The sequence below is a fragment of the Hyalella azteca genome, unplaced genomic scaffold (assembly GCF_000764305.2).
Source record: "Hyalella azteca isolate HAZT.00-mixed unplaced genomic scaffold, Hazt_2.0.2 contig17496, whole genome shotgun sequence".
Lineage (NCBI taxonomy): Eukaryota > Metazoa > Arthropoda > Malacostraca > Amphipoda > Hyalellidae > Hyalella > Hyalella azteca.
In genome coordinates this window covers 80,243-96,585 of record NW_025947278.1, presented here as the reverse complement: position 1 = coordinate 96,585, position 16,343 = coordinate 80,243, and positions in this window count along the sequence as shown.

Sequence of the window (16,343 nt, the reverse complement as noted above, 5' to 3'; positions counted from 1 at the left end):
CGAGTGTGCTATATAAAGATCAGAAGGATCAGAAACCTGAGATTTCTTTGCATTCGAAAAATTTACGGCAAGCCAATAACACTGATTTTTCGTGATACGGTTGCTGAGAATATCCTCTCACTTCCCGGAACCATTCACGGCTCGCAGAAAATTCATCAGTTTTTACCAATATTTTTGAACTCAGAAACTCGACTTCTAAAAATTTGCAGCGCAATTAGTAGGAGGTTACCAAATTTTTTGTGCCAGTCATCGAGTACGCATTCACACTAAAGAAAATTTAGAATTCGTTTTAGAAATTATGAATGTGTTTAGATAAATTCATCGGGACGAAAAATGAGACCGACTTCTTATTTCACCAGAGCATTTGATATTATAAGTAAAAATCATAAAGGATCTTCAGTTCTCGTCGAAAAATATCCTTTTTATCGTTGTTAGTCTAATGTTGAGGATATCAACAAGTTGTCTTCCATTGATGAAAACTCGTGTTTTCAACCGTTCAAAGGTTTTGCCAGAGAAATGAACAGAACTTAATTGCGCATGTAACTGACTTATGATGAAACAAAGTATTGGTAAAAAAATAATACTATAAGCCTCGTAACATTATTGTGGCCCTCATATTGGGTCATTTTAATTGATATAGTTTATCTTCACATTTTTAGTCAAATGATATTCTTACGGGAAATTAATCATCATTAGACGGCATTGCGCTCTGCGTTGAGATGGAGCAGTTCGATGAGATGATGAATCTCCTCCCCCCCGCTTCTCCGCCGATAGTGCTTATGTCAGGAAGATCAGACGCTTTAGTAGCACATTTTTAGACCCACATATATGTCGCCATTTAGTTTTGATCTAAACCAGCTGCATGATTGAATGTCATATTCGAAAAAATGTATTTGTTTACACTTGCACAAACACTATTAACATGACTTGTATAAGACAAAAATGTCATAGCTTGTCGCCCTGTATTACTAATCCATGATTATTCATCGTAAAAAATAGCGATATCGCTTAATTAGTAAGATTAAAGACGTTTTTAGCTTGAACCTGCAGCGAATGACCGCACTGTACTTCATACGTGATCTTTCTTGTTTCAAGTGAACTTCTCTACAGAGATGACACTCACGGTGTTCTAGCTTCATAGGAAATCAGTAGTTAAGTCACGCAGAGCCAATTTTTTCCGTGAACTTTGTTCCGCGATGTCACTCCGACAACGCGCCGTCACCAAGCTCATCTTGTACCGAGGCTGTCCGCAACTTTCTAGCTATCGTCTTCAACCTCAGCTAATTTAGTTCACGCCATCAAGCTTGATTTACAACAAAGTCATGAGATACTGTGACACAATATGTGAAACTATACCTAATAGTCCTAAATCTACCCACTCTTGCGCTAGAACTCCACATGCTAACGCTATCAACTACATTCTAACTCTGCCTATATAATTAACATAAAAATTACGTACCTACCGTAACTTCAATAAACACTTCAAATGAAATGCAGGATACTTGTGGATTGTCTGTGTCATGATTGAGCTTTACGTAACGCGGGTTCAAAGACTGGGCAGACCACAGACGTCTGCAATGCTCCATTCCACAATGCTCCATGTATGTATGACAACGTCTGCATTGCTGCAAACTCGACAGCCGCCTGAGCCAAGTCCTACGTAGCCTTTTATACTGAATGAGAAAGCCGGCAGGTTCTCGTTATTGGCTTCAAAATCGGTGAACCGTAGAAAATTTGGTAGGCTCTGAAAATTTTTTTTATATATATATATGAAAACTAACTACAAAATTTACATGTAGCCGGTTGGGGAGTATATCTCTCTTCAACCGACACTGCGAGCGATAGCGGCGCGAGGTGCCCCTTGTCGGGCTACAATACCTCGACGATGTAAACAAGTTGGTGCACTCTACACGCCCAGCATCGCCGTCCTGCACAGTGGAGCGCGTGATAAATATCCGACCAATGAAACGATATCAGATTCCTCCATCCATAGACATCCTTGTAATCGTGTCGCTATGCGTAACTTTAGTAAGGCTTAAATGTGTAACTTTCGTTACTAAAATCCAGTGTTTGGAAGAAACCATCCGCAATCAGTTCCCTAACTCTAGGTAGAGGGAAACACGTCGATTAAAAAAGACACTTCTAGCAATCAGCGTTTCACGGACAGAATGTATCGCGTCGTCGACCCTTCCAAAAAAGCGTGAGAAGCGTCGCTATGTATGGGCGCTTTTCGCGCCACCAAACCCAATATCGCATCGACGATGCAGGCTTTGTTGCGGAGGAATGATCGCGGTGCCGTATTGAGCTGGAGACTCTCAGCTCGAAGCCATTGTCGGCTGGCGGGCTGGAATAACAGCGGAAATGGACGCCGTTTGCCACGCCATCAAATGCTTCCGTAGAACAGACTCGAAAACGTCAACAACTCCTGCAGAGTGTTCGTCCTGACTAACACAAAACGTTAACAACAATTCGCTTGTGATTTTTGATCTAAAAACAATGAACTCTGGCAGAAACTCGTGTTAAAATAATTTTTCACTCTAATTGCGAAATTGATTATTTTTAGAGACGCGACATGCGACAACGATTATGTGTTCATGGTTTGTTAGGCTAGAAGATTGTCACGTTAACAGTGTAGATTTATAAAAAAAATGCTCCAATGTGGATTTTGAAATGTCTTGGTATTTAAAATCTGTCATTTTCCAGCTCCTTTTAAGGTAACTTTTAATGACCGAAATTATATCCTTATGAATAATACTGGTAGAAGATCATTTCATTAACAAAAATATCCAACATCTCAGATTAAATGAGTTGCTTACTTTCAGATGATTTTGAACCAATAATAAGCGAGAAACTAAAACACACGAGAAACTAACTGCAAAAACAATAACCAGACAAATTAAATAGAGGCAGTTGATGATTATTGAGGCTGTTTAACAGATTAACTAACTGCTATATACGAACCGCTTTGTGCGCTTGATAGTAAGTGAACGATCCTTGCAGCAATTAACAGTTGAATTGGTGTTCCGGTGCTATCTCTCCGGGTGGCTGCCCTCTCTTCCTAATTATCGTGAGGGTCGTTCAGCGGATTGAGGGGAAAGGTTACCCCTGCCCCGGGGACTTACAGTTAAGGACTTATTTCGGTGCTTGAATTGATTCATTTGAACAATACGAACGAACGAACTTCATGAACGAATTCTTTAATGCCGAAGATACTATACATATACTATACTAATACATTGAAAACTTTTGCCACTGGGTTTTACATGAATTTTGGGCTAAATTTTTGAAGCTAATATGCGAATGATGATGGACTGTTACTAGGAACTATTTTCATAGCGAGTTTGCTGGTATTCCAACGATGTAAACCATTATCCTCCAACACCAAATATAAATAAATAATTCACTATAGTGATTATTCAATCGTATTTTTACTAAACATATTATGAGAGGAATATTTCCTTAGCGTAAATTTCAACGACAAATTACAGAAAATTATATATATTTTATTGAATTATATAGGCTCAAATTAGAACTTCATTTAGATTCGATGAAAAGCTTTCAAAACATCTCAGTTATAGATTATATGAGCACACATATAAGTGATACATTACTATTACACAATAAGTCCGCAAACTGATTGGAATCGTACTATCTTCAAATTAAATTTGGAAATATCTGGACCCATTCATAAAAGGTAATTTACTGTCAACTTTAGCGTAATGATTGCTATGGGCAAAGAAAGCAAACTGTAATATGTATCATATGTCATTTCATATGTCAGTTCATATGTCAGTTCATATGTCAGTTCATAAGTCAGTTCATAGTTCAGTTCATTTATCAGTTCATAAGTCAGTTAATATGTCAGTTCATAAGTCAGTTCATAAGTCAGTTCACAAGTCAGTTCACAAGTCAGTTCACAAGTCAGTTCATATGTCAGTTCATATGTCAGTTCATAAATCAGTTCATAAGTCAGTTCATAAGTCAGTTCATATATCAGTTCATAAGTCAGTTCATATGTCAGTTCATATATCAGTTAATAAGTCAGTTCATAAGTCAGTTCATATATCAGTTAATAAGTCAGTTCATAAGTCAGTTCATATATCAGTTCATAAGTGAGCTTTAGAACCATCATTTCCACACCTGGCCGAGGCAACACTGCTAAGTGGTACGAACTCTTCTGTGGGAAAGACTCGTCACTAAATCCAACGTTTTATTTTTTGTCAACTTTATAATCTTCGTAAATCCTTTCCGGGCGGATAGCCTCGCAGATTTATTATGCGAGGAAGAAATGATTCAGTGAAAAAAATATGGATGAAACGAACTCGACTGAGGAAACGTGGCTGCAGCTGCACCAAAAAAAAAGGCACAGAAATTTTGAAATTGAGAATTCGGCTTATTTCAGTTAATGTAAACAGACCGCTTTGTCATCTCCATAATAAGGTTATACGTTAAAAATTAAATTGAACATTTCTATTCGCTTTCAGAATCAACGAGCAAAAAATGATCGATTATTGTCGTGTCTTCATTCATTTTTTTATGAGGACTATTAATGCTAAAGGAAAGGTATTTTTACCTAGTCATCGACGCAACAATTTCATTTTTAACGTTAGCATTGAAAATCAATGCATAAAATTTTTACACAGCAGCTGAAAAAGCCCCTAAAATGTTTCACTGGAGAATTATAGACGTCAAATTTCCATACACTTCATGACATGCAAGAGGCAAAATGCACCATGATTACGTCGATGGACAATTTAAATGAATAAAAAAAAGGAACCATGAAATTTATCAACAAATCTGTTTATTGAAAAAAATAATCTCAGCTGTCAAGGAAACAATTGACCTGAACATGAGACAATGTTGCAGTCCGCCCTCGGCGAGCTGTATCGGCCAACAAGCCTGTTGCTCGCTTACACTTCAAACAGGGCGGAAAAACATCACCTCGTGTTATAAAAAGACTTTATTTAATTAAGGGAGCCGGCGTGGCAGCCCTAAAAGAATTAGAGAGTCTGAGGAAAGTGGGGAGGAAGAGTTTTATCGACTTGATACCTTGAAGTTTTTGTTGAGATCAATGAGACGATGTGGGCTTCTAGCGCCCTCCTGGTGCGACGCTTCCAGGCCAGGGTTCATAGATGGCGTGAGGCTTCCGATCATTGTATGTTTATGCTCTTGTTAACGTCTTGAGGAGATATACATCATGAGTGCGACCAACAGTATGTAAACAACATGATCAATTCTAAACTTCAAAGAATTATAATTAGAATCGTAAGGGAATACGTCAAGATATTTTAAACCAACTTCTTCTCTAATTTAGAATTAGTAACTCGCAACCCAGAAAAACTCGTGACTGTATTTTGATGATGAGCCTCGTATAATCTGATGAGCTTGTATGTTTGTCGTTCATCTTACATATATTAACGAAATATATTACGTTGTACTCGACCAGTCATATATTTGAAGCACGTCATGCACCACACCCACCGGCCAGACCGCTGGCCTTGATTCTCCACAGGTTCTAATCTTGGCTTTTTTTTTTGCTCAAATGCTTTGTGTCGGCTTCTGTTCATCAAAAATTATTTTGTTTGATATGTTTTATACAGTTGTCATTGTTGGGTGTCATGATGGATCTGTATTCATGCCAGATAATGATGCAGTTACAGGCGTTTTATGTTGGAGCTGTAGGATATATAATGATGAAGCTGTAAGCAATATAATGATAAAGCAGTAGCCTATATAAGGATCAGCTGTAGGCGACATAAGGATGAAGCTGTAGGCTATACAATGATAGAGCAGCAGGCTATATAAGGTTGGAGCTGTAAGCTATATAATGACGAAGCAGTAGGCTGGATAATGATGGAGCTGTAAGCTATTTATCAATGATGGAGCAGTGGCCTATATAATGATGAAGCTGTAGGCTATATAATGATGACGCAGTGCCTATATAAGGATGAGCTGTAAGCTAAATAATGATGAAGATGTAGGCTACATGATGATGAAGCTGCAGTCTACATGATGACAGAGCTGTCTGATGGAGCAGTAGGCTGTAGCATATTGGACCAACCTACCAATACGTCTCATGCGGATCATTTCGAAAGACAAACTGTGCCGAAGCTTTTAATACTGTCGAGGTAGAGCTTAAGAGGTACTCAGAGCAGCAGAACTTCGATGAAAGAAATTAAGAATCAGAAATTGAATGATAATGCCTACATTTTTGGAGATTAGCTGAAATTCGGTTCTATTAGTCTGGAAATAAAATTTTCAGCATACCGAAGAGCGAGCCATTTGAAGAACATTATTCAGGCTCTGGGTAAGCCAAGGTTAGATCACTCTTCCGATTTTTAGCAAATGTTGGATTAAAAAATGTAACGATAATTCTAAGCTTAACACTGTGGTAAAAAAGTGATCGTATTAAGACTGGGAAATTTTGCAGCTTGGTGTAGGCGATCGGCGACTAGTCGCTTTCTTTGGTGGTTTTGTCACCGGAACTCAAACCAGTTTAAAATAAAAACCTCGGCAATTGTGGATTTTTTTCATTATCAAGATTTTCAACTACAGAAGCCCAATTACGAAACATAGTTTCAGTGCCGAACGAACCACGGTCGGAAAAACAACTCGCTCCCCACTAGCCGTCACACTTCCATTAGGGGCGTGCGGCGGAGATAACACAGACTGCGTTCACAGCCTGCCCCGCGGTGAACGAATGATGACCTGCTGTGGCGCACGCAACCTGCACGAAACGCCCTGCTGTTTACTATCATCCACGCTACTTGATTAAACTTCTGCGTGGCGGTGAACTACAATGGAAACTATTGCTGTGGATGGGGGCTGAAGTGTCATGTCGGTCGGCTTTAATGGATTGTTCAATGGCAAGGAAATCTCTATGATGAATCTCTATGAATTAATTTCTGGAAATGTTTGTACAGCCTATTATTGCATAACTGATCCTCGAATTACTTCTATTTACTGCTAAACTATTTGAACTTAGTATCCATTCGTATATGGATGCTAGCTCGCTATTCGTATCAAAAGGTTAGGAGAATGGAGTGAGATTAACATCAGGGAGGAGTTAAATTAAATGATCTCTACTATGTGGCTCTCACAAAGCGGCTCATTAACTAATTACCAGCAGGTTAACCGAGCTTTTAACGGAATCATAATCCTTACAAATTTAAAGTTCTGTCATCTTGGATTCCCGTACATGCTTCTTTAATAGTAAATATGAATCTATACTAACACAAAATTTAAATTTAAATTCCGACCATCTCATCCCAATTATGCAATGCCTTACTATTATCCTAATAAGAACGTATTTTCAGTTGCTGGTAAAATCACGATATGATCGGGACACGATTCCTTCTATGTGTTTACCGAGTCAGGCTTCAGTCACACAAACACACCCAGAAAATTTATATAGACAAGAATTCACAAAGATTTTTATAAGACTGCACGAGAGCTGCAGTCATTGAACCCTTGTTTACCATAGCCTGCACAGCGGCAGCACTCCGACAGTTCCGTTCATTTTGAATACATTAGACTTCATGCAGAACGTAATAGAATCATGTTGGCTTCGTAACTCCAAATAATAATATTCCTAGTGAAACTTCCAATACCAATACTTTCCGTTTTCAAGCAGCTTACAGTTGTTTTTCAACGCTACCGTCGGTTTAGAATAGAATTCAAGCCAGAAAACTGCATGCCAGCTTTGATGTTCGAGTAACTTGCATAATTTGCGAATTTACGGACACAACATAACAATAAAACATCAGAAAGAAAGAAGAAGCATTTAAATGCAGACACAACTGCAAAAACAGCAAGTATAGTATCAGCTAGAGACGAGTTTGTGGCATCTGTCGCATTACGCATTAACTGTGCAAGTGAAAAAACATTAGTGCCTGCAACAGCAATATAAAAGGGAGCAATTGCACCAGCTTCATCAACTGTGAATTACAGTTACATGAGCAGAATCAGTGGAATATCATTCTTATCCATATTAGCAGTTGCACAGCACTTTGGTAGCAGAGGACATTAATTATCATTGGTTGCTGCTGAAGCAACCTCTCCATATTTATTTAAAGTATCAGCATAACTTTATCCCATGAAGTAACAGCAGCACACTCTTAATCAGCACAAGCAGCGGCATCATCCACATCATAATCAAAATGAACAGTACTTACATTATCGTGCAGCATAAAAACACATTGCAGCACCCGCATCATCATCAGAAGCAGCAGCACCAACATCATATGGCACATCAATAACAACTCAAACTTCATCAGTATAGCAGCAGCAGCAACAGTAACAGCAGCAGCAGTAGCAGTAGCAGCAGTAGTAACAGCAGCAGCAGCAGCACCACCACCACCAGCAGCAGCAGCAGTAACAGCAGCAGCAGGCGAGGCTGTGAATTGAGGTTGTAAACAAAGAGGGGAACGCGACCGCTGCCACACCTGCGATCAACAAAACCTGCGCTCAGCGCCACTTTCTTCATTTGTGGTCATGAATCATAGCAAGAATAAAACGTGAATTCAGTAATTTCAAGCGACAATTTTTCGATCCACATATTTTGCTAATCATTACGATGATTGAACCATACTAATTCTTAATACCACAAATTAAAGACATTTGTACAACAATTCAAATTATATTTTCTCATAACAATCGACGTAAAGATGTAGTGCTTTGCTCTAATTATTCTCTTACTGGAATTGAAATGTTTTAAAAAAGAAAATTTCTCACATTTTACGTCACCTTATTTTGAATCTCTGCCACTGATGAGTCTATCATTTCTGAAATCAGAAGCAAAACCACGACAACTTGGTTACCGGAATTATTAATCACAATGTTTATCTAACATAAACAAGTAAGAGTAACCATATAAATAGTCCTGTGAATATTGCCTACACGATTTACACGTGGACAGTTATTCTCATGATTTGAGAAATGCGACTTCAGATCAGAAATTCAAGTCATTTTGGCTGCAGAGATAGCCAGCTGAAGTATCCTCAATGGAAAATGTTGTAATAACTCGAGTTTATTCGCTGCTCTCGTAAGAGAAGCAACTCTTAAGGTGTACAGACGGTCATTCCTGGCCAGTGAGTTAGATCAGTAATATTTTCCCCAGGGTCGAGGAAAAATATGCAGATGTGCTGCAATGGATAATAAAATAAGCCGTAAAGTTTGTGGCAAACGAGGCTGGAGCGCAATACAGTGTGACGGTCTAACGATTCCGGGCGTAGTCCCTATAAGGGGAGTATTAAACAAAATTACCGAAATGCGTGCCCAAAATATTAGGAGCATGAAATGGATATATTATATTCTTCCATGCTGATGAATTGAATTTCCTGATAGAATTCATTCAATGGAATGATGATTGAAGTAATGTGTATAGATCAGGTAAGAATTTTGCGTAAAATAATCCCAGACACGACTGAGATGTCATCACATCGCTGAAGAACCGCTACCATGAGCAAAGTTTCAAGGCAAGCTAGGTAAACACAGTATATTCTTACTTAATTAATAAATTCTCTGTCTATTTCCATTATAAAGAAAAATGCTGCATCATTGAGCAAATTGAAGTCGCCAATTACGGTTTTGTACGAACTTATTCGGCTGAAATTTGAAAAATTATTGATACTAAATAATAAAAGTTTTTTCCTCTCCAATTCGCTTTCAAGTTATGAATCGTGATACAAATAACTGAGTTAGTCATACACTCATCCTCTAAAAATAGTGACTGTTCGATTATTTCAAATCTTCCTAACACATAAACAAAATTTACCACTCAAATCTTGCATTTGCGATAACCTTCCATGATAAGGTGTCCGTATTCAAGGCATGATAATTGCCGGCATTCACGAGTCCTTCACCTGTCCTTCAATTGCCGGCCGTATGTTGCCGGCATTCTCCCGTCCTCCTCCGTGTGATGCCGGCATTCTCCAGTCCAGTCCAGTCCAGTCTCAGCCCTCGGGCTTTATGTTGCCGTTATTCTATAGTCCCCACCGCGTGTTACTGCTTTCTCCAGTCTTCCACCAATTGTTGTCAGCATTATTCAGACCTCCATCGTGTGTTGCCAGCATTCCCCAGTATTTCGCCTTGTGCTGTCGACATTTTCCAGTCCTCGGGTCGAGTGTTGCCGGCATTTCTCAGTCTGCCGTCCTGTATTGTGGACTTTTAGAGGCACGAGTTAGTGCGGCAAGCCTGAGGCGCTGAATATTCAGGCGGTCGTTAGCCCCGGGACCTGCATTGACAGCTCGCGTCCCGTGTGATTTTGGTGACGAGTCCCGGCCAGTTACTGCGTCACTACTGTCAGTCGTCCGGCCAGTTACTGCGTCACTACTGTCAGCCGTCCGGCCAGTTACTGCGTCACTACTGTCAGCCGTCCGGCCAGTTACTGCGTCACTACTGTCAGCCGTCCCGGCCAGTTACTGCGTCACTACTGTCAGTCGTCCGGCCAGTTACTGCGTCACTAGTGTCAGCCGTCCGGCCAGTTACTGCGTCACTACTGTCAGCCGTCCGGCCAGTTACTGCGTCACTACTGTCAGCCGTCCGGCCAGTTACTGCGTCACTACGGTCAGTCATCCCGCCAGTTATTGCGTCACTACTGTCAGTCGTCCCGCCAGTTACTGCGTCACTAGTGTCAGCCGTCACGGCCAGTTAATGCGTCACTACTGCCAGCCGTCCGGCCAGTTACTGCGTCACTACTGTTAGCTGTCCGGCCAGTTACTGCGTCACTACTGTCATCCGTCCGGCCAGTTACTGCGTCACTAGTGTCAGCCGTCCCGGCCAGTTACTGCGTCACTACTGCCAGTCGTCCCGGCCAGTTACTGCGTCACTACTGTCAGCCGTCCCGGCCAGTTACTGCGTTACTACTGTCAGTCGTCCCGGCCAGTTACTGCGTCACTACTGCCAGCCGTCCGGCCAGTTACTGCGTCACTGTTTCCCCCTTCATTTTGCAATATTCAAACCAAAAATTTTGGTTTGTTTCAGCTACGCCAATTGAAATGTCTAATTTTAGTCAAAAATTAAGTCTGCAGAAAACCATGAAATAGATGTGCTTCATTCAATTCCATCTGACCTTGCATCGCTTTGAAGATTCGCAGGCTCATAAAAAATGTTACAGATTTAAAGACTGGATTTTGGGTTAAGTTGCTTTTGTTGTAACTTGTTCAGTACGACAAGAAGAAATCACAACTATGCATACGCTAATAAATGCAACCAAGGCGCTACGGTCTCTGTTGGTTAGGTTTCCATTGCGTTCTTGGAAATTATATTCACAGGTTTGTTCAAAGTTCTTTGGTTTCTAACTATACTAAGTTTGTTTCCTTTTGTTTTTTCGTGCAATTTTGACTCTCAATTACAATGCGATCCCTTCCCCTCCCTCTCGTGCATCAATGAGACGACGCTTATGGTCCTCGGCCAGCAAGCGCGCAACATTAACGCAAGATTAATGAAGCATTGGATTAATATTCTGAACCTCGCAATGGGTTAACCGGCAGCAATACATACATTCATTTGCTCCGCTATCTCAATTACCACCAACCGACGTGAGGTGCACATTGAATAGCCGACTACGCATTCAATGATCGGCTGCGTTCGCGGAACCCACGTAGTTGTTACTCAGTAGTCTTTAGTTTTGATCACATTATTTTATTAGACAAACGAATATCAATCGACTGATTTTTTTCAGCAGTATGGCGTACACATCGCTATGACTGAGCACACGCGTTTGTCCCGAGCGGCGACTCAACTATTCTGTACTGCCGGCAATCTTCAGCGCGCCGTCATCGAAAGTAAACAGATTTAAAAACCGTCATCACAATGAACACATACATCGAGTATGTGTAAGAATCAGCGCAGAAAAATGCTTTGGGCGGAATGCTTCCTTCTTTTCTATAAGTAGGTACACGACTACATTATACATGTGGCTTTCAGTCTACTGTGCTGCAATGATAGCAGGTAAATTTAAAAATATAAATATTCATAAATATAATCCGAGTAAATCATAGGAATTTTCAGCTCGCGGTGAGCTGAAATGCGGAATTCATTTTCCCAAAATTCACATCTTAGACTCGTCAAAGTAACCAAACGATAATAATGTCACTCGACGCTCGAGTAGCTAATTAACAAGATTAACTAGATATTTGAAGGCAAATAATATGCATCCACGGTTTTTTGGGAATTTTTGTAGCGTATATTTTAATTCTAAATATCAGCATGTTTTTCAGCATGTAGTAGCAGATTTTCCGCTTCCGTCCATGGATAAATTAGCTAACTAAAATTAAAATTGAATCCTCATCCAAAAAGCGAGATTTTCTTTCTATTTTAATTTATTATCCGGTTGAATGTAATTTGATGAAAAAAGAATATAAAGATAAAAAATAAAAAATCGCCACATATAAAAAAGGCACAGGATTATTCGCTGAAAGGATTGGATAAATGGACAAACCGTGTGTCAACGGCTAGGCAAACTTAACCAGCAGCTCTCATTACCGGATACAAAAATGGGTTCTAGTAGACACTATTCATTAAAAATAATAAATCGAAAAATCTTCAAGTTAATATATCAAATAAAATGCTAGGACTGATAGTAATAGTAATAGCTGTTTCAGCGTTTATTCGGCCATTAGACCTGTTGCCGATTCTCAACATCGCAGAACAATCACCGCTTGTGGCGGGTATCGAACACGCAACTCACTGTTCCAATTCAGGTACTCTGGACTGTAACCACTGTGCTACTCTGCCCTTAAACTTGTAAAATGTTACTACGAGAACTTAGATGCAGGATCTATGAAAAATGTACGTCATGTGTTCGCCGAAACTTGAAAAAGACAAAAATTTAGTAGAGTGTAAAAGGGTTAATTCCAAGCTTTAAAGGTAAGTCTTGTGAAGAAAGATTAAAGATTATGAAGCTTCCAAGCCTCAGTTATCGACGTCTGCGTGGGGACCTCATTGAAGTATACAAGTGTACTTATGGTTTCTACAAGGTCCCCGAGTGATTACCAGAATTTGAAGCAAGAACCAACACCAGGGGCCACAGCTATAAACTAAAAAAACTAGTGTGCAACTCATCCAAGCTATAATATTTCGTATTTCGTGTCACCGTTACGAATGCAGCTATGCAATCACGTCAGGTTAACCTTCTACTCATCACGTGCAACCTGCCGAGCAGCATCTAGTTAACTGGTGTCAGCGGCCCGTACAGCTGCTGACTGATAGCGCCCTGCACAGCTGCTGATTGTCAGCGCCCCGTACAGCTCTTATTCTCTTTTCACAATTTCTGTCGTTGACGTTGAATGAAAGAACGTTGTTTCAAGAGAATTTTAATTACCCAAATTCTGAGTTGATTCCCATCATTGTAGCAACAAGTCATATTCTTGCAACGAGAGTAACTTAGATGCCAGTGATGAACTTTTCCTAGGTGGACTATTAACGCAAATCACGATGGACGGCCATGCTATTTATATCTTTTATTTTATTAATCACTAAACTAACTTTCATATGCAAGAAATAATAGCTGAATGTTTTCACTCCCAAACGTCGCACTGACGGTTTACAGGATGGAGTTTCAAAAATATTTATGCAAAGAAAGACATAAGTATGATACGTCGAATACGTGAACAATGTAGGGCCGGATAGCCATGACTGAGCACGCGCGTATTTTTAGCTATGACTGAGCTATTCCGCAACACCCATCAATAATTTGTCGCCATCATCGATAGTAAGCAGATTCATTGGCCCTCATCACAACAAACACATGCACCATGTATGTGTGAGAATCAATGCAGGAAAATGCGTAGAAAGTAATACTTTCCTATCTTCTTTATTATTTTATTCAAACACTACATGTACATCAGCCACCGTTCTGATGTGCTGCAAGCTAGTGGTAGAATTATTCACCTCTGGAATCAGTAAAAATGTTAGAATTATCAGTTCATGGTGAGCTGGAAAACGAATTTTGTTTTTCAATATCCCTTATTTATGACTCGTCCAAATTGAAAGTAATCTAAACGAAATATTGAGCGTGAAGTGGCATTCATGTCACCTGTCAGTTTAGAAGAGTTATCCCGCCGTAGGTTCGTGGCGGTTTGTTCTTTGTGATCAGCTGTGACGGACGGCGAAAATCTACGGATTTTCAACAATGAATTTTGGAATATGTATGTAGACGCCACTTTTTACTGCAAACGTTAAATTAATTATTGTGTTCAACAATTCAAGTCCAATCGTTCAATACGGATAAAATAACTTTCATTAATAACTGAGGACATAATAATGTTGTATTATTGAGTAAGTCAACATTGATAAGTCCTTAGTTCGTCCCACATTACCGCATACGATGAATAGAAAATGAATACAATTTCGGCATTATTTATATAAATTATGTATTTTTAGTAGCATGATACGATAATGATTAAATAAAGGCTAAAGGTTAAATAAGTTTTTAATGAAAATTTTTTACCCCAAAGTTCCTGCGAGTTATCCCAGGTCCCATCGTGTCAGCGCCCGCACAGCTGCTGACTGTCAGCGCCCCGCACGGCTGCTGACTGTCAGCGCCCCGTACAGCTGTTATTCTCTTTTCACAATTTCTGTCATTGACGTTGAATAAACGAACGTTATTTTAAGAGAATATCAATTACCAAAATTCTGAGTTAATTCCCACCATTGTAGCAACAAGTCATATTCTTGCAACGAGAGTAACTTGGATGCCAGTGATGAACTTTTCCTAAGTGGAATATCAACACAGCTCATGATGGACTGTCATGCTATAAAGAACTTTTACATCGATCACTAAACTTACATCTGCAAGCAATAATAGCTGCATTTTTTCACTCCCAAGCGTCGCATCGACGGTTTACAGGATGGAGTTTCAAAAATATTTCTCTAGAAGTGAGAAAACATACGCTGACCACTTAAACGCGTGAGCAATGTAGATCCGGATCGCCATGACTGGGCACGCGTATATTTTTAGCTACGACTGAGCTATTCCGCAATAGCCAACAAACATTTGTCGCCATCGTTGATAGTAAGCTGATTTATTGGCCCTCATCACAACAAACACATGCACCATGTAAGTGTGAGAATCAATGCAGGAAAATGAGTAGAGGGTAATACTTTCCTATCTTATTTATTAATTTATTCAAACGACTACATGTACATCAGTCATCAGTCTGATGTGCTGCAAGCTAGTGGTAGAATTATTCATCTCTTGAATCAGTAAAAAAATTTAGAATTATCGGTCATGGTGAGCTGGAAAATAAATTTTGTTTTCCAATATCTCTTATTCATGACTCGTCAAATTTCAAAGTAATCTAATCGAAATATTGAGCGTCCATTGGCATGAATGTCGCCTGTCAGTTTACAAGAGTTATCCCGCCGCAGGGGCGTGGCGGTTTGTTCTTTGTGACCAGCTGTGACAAACGGTGAAAATCTACGGATTTTCAACCATGTATTTTGTAATATGTAGACGCCACTTTTAACTTCAAACGTTAAATTAATTAATATGTTCAACAATTCAATTTCAATCATTCAATTCGGATAAAATAAATTTCATTAATAACTGAGGACATAATAATGTTGTATTATTGAGTAACCCAACATTGATGAGTCCTCAGTTCGTCCCACATTATCGCATACGATGAATAGAAAATGAATACAATTTCGGCATTATTTATACAAATTATGTATTTTTAGTAGCATGATACGCTAATGAATTATTTAAGTGTTATTAATCAATTCGACTACGTCACCTTAGAGCGTGATAAAATATATCTATTATAGATATGTGTCAGCACTACTATTTTATTTAATGTAATTAATGAAATGTTTTTTCCATTAAAAGTTTTCGCCGAAGCGACTTTTCAAGATAAATATTATATTTCTCACTGCCTAGAATCTTTAAGATTTGGTTTCTTGAAGACTTATTCTGAAGCCAAGCTAATTTATCCGTATATTTTGATTACTAAAGCAGTTGATTATTCCATGAGATTCGGAGAAACGGCTTGCCTAATTGTTCAGGTTCAATAAGTATTTTAATGAATTTTTTTTACCCCAAAGTTTCTGCGAGTTACCCCAGGTCCCAGCGAGTCCCGGCCGTGACGTCACTTTAGGTATTCTCATCGTAAGAAAAGTTTTCCGGGTTGACAAGATAACCTCTACTTACGGTCTATGTATTCATAGCTTATATAGCATTGTTGCAAAATATGAGGGATCATAAAAACGTTTTCTCTGAAATCATTTCGACATTTAAAGCATTTAAATATCAAAATTATCCGCCAAAAGTTGCAAGTTTTCCTTATTTTTTCCATTTGAACGTACATTCAAAGGATTTTTGCTTACGCTGCCAAGCAAAT